Consider the following 9,702-nt stretch of genomic DNA (forward strand, 5'->3'; position numbering starts at 1 on the left):
CAATCAGTACATATCTTTATTGCACTAAACTGAATAAACTTGTAGTCAATTGTATAAAATCCTTTAATCCCTCACATGGCCTCAGCGAACTGAGGCCGTCACCCCCACAAAAATAAGAATAGAAAAATAATCAAAACAGTAAAAAATAAAAATGTAGAATGATATATAAAAATTGTATTCCCTCTCATGGCCTCAGACAACTGAGGCCATTACCACTGACTCCGCTGAACCCCATGGACCTGCTGGCTGCCAGAGGAACTGGCTGTGGGCCCGACACGGGGATCATCATGTACTTGCCACCCAGTGGCAGCGGGCCCAAGGTGCGTTCAAGGCTTATAACTGTAGGAGATCTGATACTGTCATGACCCGCGTTGGTCATGTCAGTGTTTTTTGTCATTGTTTTTCTTCACCTCCCTGCCATGTCTTCATTCTGTTTAGTTTGTCAGCTGAGTAGGGGCGTTTCCCCTCAGCACTCCGTCCCCACCAGCCACGGACCTGTTCCTCGTTAGCCGCGCACACCTGACTCCCATTTGCTCCCCTAATCAATGGACTATTTAACCACCCCTGTCTCGGCGGCGCTCGACGATCAGCCGCCGCTCCAAGTTCCTTTCTTGGGGGCGTTCCACGATCAGCCCGACGGACCGCCGCCACTCCGAGATCCTGCCTCTGCTGCATCCGGCGTCCCGCCGCCGCTTCTCGTCTCAGCCTCGTCAGCGGACTCCATGTGGCGTTCAGGTCCTCCCGGACGTCCCCCTGAATGGCCACAGTGGGACGTATTGATCTGGCCACCCGCACGGCCGCCTGAAGGGCCACGAAAAGACTCGCTGGTCTGGCCTCCCGGACATCCCCCAGACCGGCCTCGAACAGGGGTTGTGGTCCCGCCTCCCGACCCCTTCCGCCCACCCTCGTCTTGGACTTTGTTTTCGCTTTTTCTTTTTTTGCCTTGTTTGTCCCCACCAGCCACGGACTTGTTCCCCGTTAGCCGCGCACACCTGACTCCCATCTGCTCCCCGAATCAATGGACTATTTAACCACCCCCTGCCGACAGCTCAGCGTCGGTGCATTGCTCCAGCTACACCCTCTATTCGCGTTGCTCCGATTGCTCATTCATCACGTCCTCGTTCATGTTCATGCTCATTTGGAACTGGTCACTGTCCTTGCTCCCCGTCACTGTTTCAGTCTAGTCACTTTCTGTTCATCCTTCGTTATTTTCGCACCCCGCCTCGTTCTGGTTTGTCCAGTTTCCTCGTTCGCCTGCCTGTTCATTTAATAAACTCCCTCCAAGTTACCTTGCCTTGGCTTCCCTGCCTCTTTGGGTCCTGCCCGCTACCGCGACGACCCCGCAGCCTGACAGATACAATGTATACAACAACATCCGCAAAGCACCATAATTAAAGATAAAGATAAAGCTGTAAATACTGCCACTGAGATTAATATAGAGCTAATCAGACCTTTCCATTTACCAAAGACATTCAACCATCCTGACCTCATTTCCGAATCTACACCTGAATGTTCTTTCATCTTTTTGTTCAAAGTTTGCAAACCTTCCAATGCCTTGGTGAGACGCCCATCCGGTGCCGTGTTGTTTGGTGTGAAACTACAACATTGATCCCGAAATGTCCCGCACACTCCTTGTTTTTCAGCCAATAACATATCTAAAGCAATCCTATTTTGAAATTAATAACATTAATCAGTAATAAATAATAATAATAATAATAATGAGTCAAATGTCTGGGGACATGCGTGTTCCTTAGACCGGCTTTTAGACATAAATGTCTGATCGTCTTTAAACTATTTATAATTATAAAACCTAATAGAATAATAAAAGACTGCCCACTAAAACAGACCTGCAAAGTGCGCATGGAACGGGATCACGGCTGCAGGATTGTCATGTCATGTCATGTATCCGTGCATAACTGCACGCACTGGCTTTTTGATTATTTCGTGGCGAGACAGAGGGGGAGGGTGGGAGGAGGAGATGAGGATTAGCCGGGAGGTAAGGATTAATTATGAAATACAACACAATTTCAAGGCTTTTGGCGGAAAGCGGGGAACATCGGACTTATATTTCGAAAAAGGGTCCTATATTCCCCGGTCCCATACAAAGCGGGGAACATAGATACGCTCCCCATGAAGGCCATGGTGTTTCTATGGTAAGGACCGGGATGGCGAGCGCAAAAAGGCGACTGCTTACGGACCGTTGTTGTTATTTATTTTGACTACTTTTACAGAGAGAGATAACGATAACTATCTTAATAACAGATAACTGCCCCTGGGACTCACTAAACTGGTCGGGACCAAGTTTCATGATTGATACCGAATCCGTCTCCGCCAGCTTTCACAGGCACAGACGAGAAATCATTTCCTTATTCAATCAAACAGCCGGCCAATTTTGCCGTAGTTCCGTCGTCTTGAATAAAAAAAAATATTGTTCATCACTTTTCACTACTATTACGAACATGGCATATCCTTTTGATGAGGATCCCATTGATGAAAGTGCAGCATTAACCCACAGAGAATTAACTACGTCGCGAGCGGATCATTAGACCCCGCATAGACGTCTAATCATATCCTGACAACTATCTGTTTGAGTGATACAGTTTCACTTCATAGTCAATTTCTACATCCATAACCTGCTATAATCCGTCCGCACATCTTCAACATCACCAGTCACAGTCTCATCCCAGCACACGAATGAACTCGCTGCTGTAACTCTCTGCTTACGTCAAGCCCACCCTCGAGAGCCATATACTCCACCGTGATTGGTAGGTTCGTTCAGCTCCGCACAAAACACTGTAACGTGCCAGTCATATCAAATTCACGGGCCGCACGAACATTAAACTTTCATAATAAGGCGGGGGCCGCAAACTATCATGCCGCGAGATTGAGACCCCTGTTCTAGGCAAAGGTAATTAATTTCATTGATAATGTTTGATATGAAAACAAAAAAAAAAAATTATCACTCAGACACGTTGGTTCTTCTGGCGCTGATCACATTGGCTTAGTGTCAATAAAAGAGCTTTGCAAAATTAAATTTATAATATTTTATTCAAAATCACATTTACATCTTACCACAAAGAGTCAGTTCCTTCAGTTTTTTGTTGTCTTTTTTTAAGCTTCAAGGATCGCTGCAATTCTCACCAGCACAATTGTGTCTCTCAGCACCCTTTTTAGAAAAGAATTTTTTATCACAAACGCTGCAACTGAATGGCTTGTCTCCAGTGTGTGTTGTTGTGTGGCTCGTTAAATGCGAAACTCTTTCCACAAACTGAGCAGGAAAAGGGTTTTTTGCAGCGTGTATTCTTGTGTGTTCTGTTAATCGTGACTTTTGAGAGAAACTTTTCCTCCAAACTGAGCAGAAAAAAGGGTTTTCTCCGCTGTGTGTTCTTGCGTGCCTTGTTAAATGAGAATTTTGGGAGAAGCTTTTACCACAAACTGAGCACGAAAAGGATTTTTCTCCAGTGTGCGTTCTTGTGTGTTTTGTTAACGTTGCATTTTGAGAGAAGCTTTTGCCGCAAACTGAGCAGGAAAAGGGTTTTTCACCACTGTGCGTTCTTGTGTGGCTTGTTATATGCGACTTACGATAGAAACTCTTTCCACAAACTGAGCAGGAAAAGGGTTTTTCTGCAGAGTGTATTCTTGTATGTTCTGTTAATCGTGACTTTTGAGAGAAACCTTTCCTACAAACTGAGCAGAAAAAAGGGTTTTCTCCGCTGTGTGTTCTTGCGTGCCTTGTTAAATGAGAATTTTGGGAGAAGCTTTTACCACAAACTGAGCACGAAAAGGATTTTTCTCCAGTGTGCGTTCTTGTGTGTTTTGTTAACGTTGCATTTTGAGAGAAGCTTTTGCCGCAAACTGAGCAGGAAAAGGGTTTTTCACCACTGTGTGTTCTTGTGTGGCTTGTCAAATGCGACTTACGAGAGAAACTCTTTCCACAAACTGAGCAGAAAAAAGGTTTTTCTCCACTGTGTGTTCTTGTGTGACTTGTTAAATCCCACAAACTGAGCAGAAAAAAGGTTTTTCTCCACTGTGTGTTCTTGTGTGCGGTTTTAAAGACAACTTTGAAGTTAATGAGTCAGTGTGACATGCCCTTTCACCCTCGGCTTGCCCATCATCATCATCATCATCATCATCGTCATGAGCGTCTGATAATGTGTCCTCATTATGTGCTTGTGATGGCCCCCGGTGGTCTTCGTCACCTTCTGTTGTCACGTAATGACTTGAACTGCTGCTTGGAGGCTCCGCCCCTCTCTTGTCCTCACCCTCACCCATGTTTTTATCTTCAGTCTTTATAGGGACAACATTCACTGGTGACTTGTTGATCTCCTCCTCCTCCTTCTCCTTTTTGATGTGAGTCAAGTATGGCTCCTCTTTCACAGAACGGAGATCGTTTTCACTGACGTCTGCAGGACACAAAAAGACAAACACAAATTTGGTTTGGTCAAGTCAAACCTCATGCGCCGACTTTGTCTTATATTGTTTCTACCGTGCTACCTTGACTTATGCCTGCCGCACACGGAGCAATGCGTGCGACCCCAACTTGGATCGGACCATGGGGGCATTTCACAAAATTACGTCCGACGATGTAAACCTCCCTTTCCTAGCAGCACAACAACAGTGATAAACGAGCAATTAAAAAGGAAGCACGTTGCGGCTGTTGCCGATTTCATTCCTGACATGGTCACAGACGTTTCTGGAAGCGAGCTGAAGTTAGCACACACAGGCTATTGTGTGCGTCTGATGGAACGCCTGTTGTGGGACCCTAACTTATTAATGGGGGCCACTGGGGGCCATCGCAACATAATGTCATTGATAGAATAGGAATCCTTCAAGTGAAATATGTTTACAAGTATTTCTTTTTGCATTTAGAGAAAGTTTCATCGTGGGTATTTTTGCTTCCATTATAATCTGGATCCCTAAAAGAATTAAAGGGGCCCTGGCATCAGAGTCGCTATTTATTGCATGATTTACGTTTGTTTGTTTTTTTTGCCCAAAATGACATTTAGCCTGCGAGTACGTTCCGACATTACCCTTTTTATTTTTTATAAAATTTCTGTTTTTAAATAAATTTTAAAACAACATTATGTTTGAAGAGTCAAAATCCCTACACATAAGCATTAAGCAACAACACTTTCACTCTGACTTTCATGTTGACATATTTGAATAATGACTGTACATTTTAAAGTTATCCAATATGTATTCAAATTCGACGAAGATACACCATAATATTTTAAGAGTTCACTGAATTATTTTGGAACTGCAATGATGCTTAACAGCCATAGGGTGTCAGTAATGAGTAACAAAGTATCACAACATTGTCATTTGCATAAATTACCAGGAACTATGAGTTGCGGGGGAGATGAACTTTATGACCGGGAAATAAATGTTCCTGGCCTTGTTGGTAGAAAAGGGGGTTGTGACGTTCTCCATTTTTAAGCCCAAAGTAGGCCAAAGATGCAGATGCATTCCTTGCAGCATGCGCTTGTTCACTGATGAGATCCGAGCAACCTTGGATGGATGCATTAAATGTATTTTAAATGTTTGGATGGGGTGAAACGATGCACACGTGCACAAAACAGTGCAGGGCCACCCGAGGTTCATTGACTCTCACCCGACGAAGCCAGTACAAAGTTCATAACTAAATAAGACCAATACGCACTTGATATTTAAAAAAAAAAAATTATATTCTTAGTTTTATTCACTAAAATTGATCAATTGCCATTGATGTTTCGCCGCAGTGTGTACATTTTTTAGAGTCGGGCAGAATTCCTTCCGTAAGGAATTGCTTGAACAAGATATAAAAACCAGAAAATGTGTTAAATAATCAGTTCAAATTTTATACTGGGAAAACATGGAGTTCACCCCCCACTATTGGTTATTCTTTGGCATTTATTTTCTGCACTGATTTCATTTGGCATAAACAAATGTTCGGCAAACCGACACAGGGTTCGCGGTTAACCGCTTCCCGATTGCCCGGGGCAAGTGAAATTTGGCCACGTGCAAGATAAAATTATGGGCAACTTACCCGACCGGGCAAGCATTTTTTTAAGCAGCCAAATATCTTTAATTTCGACGAAAACTGTGGTGTGATCTGTTTGTGTGCACTGTATGGTGATGGTTTAACCCAGACACCCCCTTATGTTGTGGTCTGGTCCATTGGCCTTATCGGGGGCAATGGGCGGGCGCTACGGGGATCAGTTAGTTCAGTGAATGTCGAGTTAAAGTGGACGTCAATAAATCCCGCAGTATTGGAACTCGCTGTAGTTGCATCCTCATTTGAAGTTTGAAAAACACAACAAAAACCAACGATATTTCGTCAGAAAATTGACAGTCGGAAGTTTTCTTACCTTCTGCGCATGTTTACAAGTGGCGACAAGTTCGTTCAAATCGGAACATTTCGGATTCCTCTGACATGACAAAAATACCTCGAATATTTTTAAGTCGACAATTCAGTTGCGAGTAAGGAAGGGAGTAATATTTGATTATTGGCTGTTAATTCATTAGCTCCATGACGTGACCTGACATAGTGTCAGTGACTGTGTTCTGTTTATGCTATGAAACTTATGGAGGCAGCGCCACAGGCACTGGTCTTAAAGGAATACACAAATTTTCCACACTCATATTTTACTCATGTGATTACTCAATTAATAAACTCTCCTGGACTTAAAATTGATCATCTGGATTGCTGTAATATCATTTTCCCAATTTAACATGCAAATTTGTTAATTATTAACATGCAGATTTGTTAATTATTAAAACTACAATTAACATTTTCAATAACTGCACAGCATGATACATGCTGTTGTGAGCAGGGTTTCATGGTTGATGATGAAAACAAGATTAATTTATGCTTATCAGATTATATGTTTATTTACATTTGTGGCGCACATTTTACAACCATAAACATTTTATTCTTAGAGAAAAAATATTGTCACTTGCCCAAGTCGGGCAAGTAATTTGGCCACTCGGGCAAGGCAAATTTTAGTGGCACTTGCCCTATGGGCAAGCAGTTTTTAAAGTTAACCGCGAACCCTGACTAGACCTTTCTTTTCTTTATCTTCTGCACATTTCTCCCGCACTAGTCCCTATTTACTTAGTTCCTATCATTTTTTTTTTCATTTATTTATTTATTTTTTCATACTTTTTCTAATGTTCTTTCATAGTGTGGTTACTTTGACATCTGTGAATGTCTTAATCATTATGGAGGCCTCTTGTTTAAACAATAATTGAAACTAACACAGGGACATTTTCCATGACCAATCAGCGAGCAGACCCACACGCACAAGCTTTCTTTCACGACCCCAAAAGCCTCGACCGCTTGGACACAGGCGCACAACACCCATTGTGAGTAAAAGCATCTCACCTAAAGTTCAGCCGGCCGGCTGTTGAACGCCTGCGCCCCAGCACCCTTGAGACCCTCAATGGAGCAAAATGCCAAAAATGTGGTATATTTTGTTGTTGATGTGTGGGTCTGTCTCAGCTTCCCTCCGGACAGGTCGCCGAGCATGGCAGAATTGGCGATGGAAAAAAATTCTCCGACACAGCCATTTTGGTTAGAAAGAGATTTTATTCTCGTCACATGCTGATGTCAAAAGAAGTCTCCCCAAAAAGAAAAAAGGGAAAGGTATCCCCTCTCTCCGGCCTTCCCTTCTTATAGGGAATGGCCACACCGGACATGAATAATGAAGGATTGTATTACGATTGCTGGCATTATTTTAAACACTTACGGGACAGAAGGTCAATTATTTAATTTAGCAGGTTCATATTTACTGAATATGTTCAACATTGATTAAACAAAAAGCATTTATCAAATGAAAGTAGAAGTACAGTGCATCGATAAGATTGACTGGGATTGTAGTCATGGTGTTTACTGATACATTCATATACTAAATTTATGACTTAGTTTAAATGTAAGACCTCAACAGGGTTCGCGGTTAACTTTAAAAACTGCTTGCCCATAGGGCAAGTGCCACTAAAATTTGCCTTGCCCGAGTGGCCAAATTACTTGCCTGACTTGGGCAAGTGACAATATTTTTTCTCTAAGAATAAAATGTTTATGGTTGTAAAATGTGCGCCACAAATGTAAATAAACATATAATCTGATAAGCATAAATTAATCTTGTTTTCATCATCAACCATGAAACCCTGCTCACAACAGCATGTATCATCCTGTGCAGTTATTGAAAATGTTAATTGTAGTTTTAATAATTAACAAATCTGCATGTTAAATTGGAAAAATGATATGACAGCAATCCAGATGATCAATTTTAAGTCCAGCCTATTAATTGAGTAATCACATGAGTAAATTATGAGTGTGGGAAATTTGTGTATTCCTTTAAGACCAGTGCCTGTGGTGCTGCCTCCATAAGTTTCATAGCATAAACAGAACACATGTCAGGTCACATCATGGAGCTAATGAATTAACAGCCAATAATCAAATATTACTCCCTTCCTTACTCGCAACTGAATTGTCGACTTAAAAATATTCGAGCTATTTTAGTCATGTCAGAGGAATCCGAAATGTTCGTATTTGAACGAACTCGTCGCCACTTGTAAACATGCGCAGAAGGTAAGAAAACTTCCGGCTGTCAATTTTCGGCCGAAATATCGTCGGTTTTTGTTGTGTTTTTCAAACTTCAAATGAGGATGCAACTACAGCGAGTTCCAATACTGCGGGATTTATTGACGTCCACTTTAACTCGACATTCACTGAACTAACTGATCCCCGTAGCGCCCGCCGATTGCCCCCGATAAGGCCAATGGACCAAACCACAACATAAGGGGGTGTCTGGGTTAAACCATCACCATACAGTGCACACAAACGGATCACACCACAGTTTTCGTCGAAATTAAAGATATTTGGTTGCTTTAAAAAATGCTTGCCCGGTCGGGTAAGTTGCCCATAATTTTATCTTGCACGTGGCCAAATTTCACTTGCCCCGGGCAATCGGGAAGCGGTTAACCGCGAACCCTGAATTGTGTCTCTCAGCACTATGTTTAGTGGAAAATTTTTTAGCACAAATGCTGCAACTGAATGGCTTTTCTCCACTGTGTGTTCTTGTGTGGCTTCGTAAATGCGACTTTTGAGAGAAACTCTTGGCACAAACTGAGCAGGAAAAAGGTTTTTCTACAGCGTGCTTTCTTGTGTGGCTTGTTAAACTTGCCTTTATAGAAAAGCTTTCACCACAAACTGAGCAGGAAAAAGGTTTTTCACCAGTGCGTGCTCTTGAGTGCGCTGTTAATTGGGACTTTCGAGAGAAACTTTTTCCGCAAACTGAGCAGGAAAAAGGTTTTTCACCACTGTGTGTTCTTGCGTGACTTGTTAAATTTGACTTAAAAAATAAGCTTTTGCCACAAACTGAGCAGGAAAAAGGTTTATCTCCACTGTGTGTTCTTGTGTGCGGTTTTAAAGACAACTTTGAAGTTCATGATTTCCCACAGTGAGAACATATCCATCTGTCAGTGTGACATGCCCTTTCACCTTTGGCTTGCCCATCATCATCATCAGGAGAGCGTGATAATGTGTCCTCATTATGTGCTTGTGATGGCCCCCAGTGGTCTTCATCACCTTCTGTTGTCTCGTGATGACTTGAACTGCTGCTTGTAGGCTCCGCCCCTCTGTTGTCCTCATTCTCATCCTTGTTTTCATCTTCAGTCTTTATGGGGACAACATTCAGTGGTGACTTGTTGATCTCCTCCTCC

The sequence above is a fragment of the Idiotropiscis lumnitzeri genome, chromosome 2, assembly GCF_059441095.1.
Source record: "Idiotropiscis lumnitzeri isolate Australia: NSW breed Sydney's pygmy pipehorse chromosome 2, RoL_Ilum_1.0, whole genome shotgun sequence".
NCBI classification, from domain to species: Eukaryota; Metazoa; Chordata; class Actinopteri; order Syngnathiformes; family Syngnathidae; genus Idiotropiscis; species Idiotropiscis lumnitzeri.